The sequence below is a fragment of the Sinocyclocheilus rhinocerous genome, unplaced genomic scaffold (genome assembly GCF_001515625.1).
Source record: "Sinocyclocheilus rhinocerous isolate Xijiao unplaced genomic scaffold, SAMN03320098_v1.1 scaffold1579, whole genome shotgun sequence".
Lineage (NCBI taxonomy): Eukaryota > Metazoa > Chordata > Actinopteri > Cypriniformes > Cyprinidae > Sinocyclocheilus > Sinocyclocheilus rhinocerous.
This window is the reverse complement of record NW_015632470.1, coordinates 92559-92880: the sequence shown is the minus strand read 5'-3', so window position 1 is coordinate 92880 and position 322 is coordinate 92559. Positions and strand designations below refer to the sequence as shown.

At 42.9% G+C, this 322-nt stretch overlaps 1 protein-coding gene across 5 annotated transcripts in view; it reads right to left on the bottom strand.

The window, feature by feature from the left end:
• The window catches only part of LOC107742481 (casein kinase I), a 30700-nt gene that overhangs the window by 14347 nt on the left and 16031 nt on the right, over positions 1 to 322 (bottom strand). The gene's annotated exons all lie outside the window — the stretch shown is intronic.

The following is a 322-nucleotide window of genomic DNA, read 5'->3' as shown; positions in this document are numbered from 1 at the left end:
CTCCTCTATGCCCCGCCTTTCTGAAACGCGTCGATTTTTACAAAGCTCATCGTCTGAAAAGCGAGGTGTACGCGTGTGACGGAAATGTTATGCCCCTTACCATACTGTGATGCTGTGTCCCGGCGCAACGAGACAAAAACAATAAAACCCATTATAAACGAGGAATTTGTTGCATCCAGTGGGGACATAATTACTGATTATAATGATTTATACTGTCTTTTTACGCGTTGCATATCGTGCCGCATAAACAAAACCATATTGTGATCGGAGAAACGACAAACAACAAGCGCTACTCTACACTGCTCAAAACTCACGTTTGAAT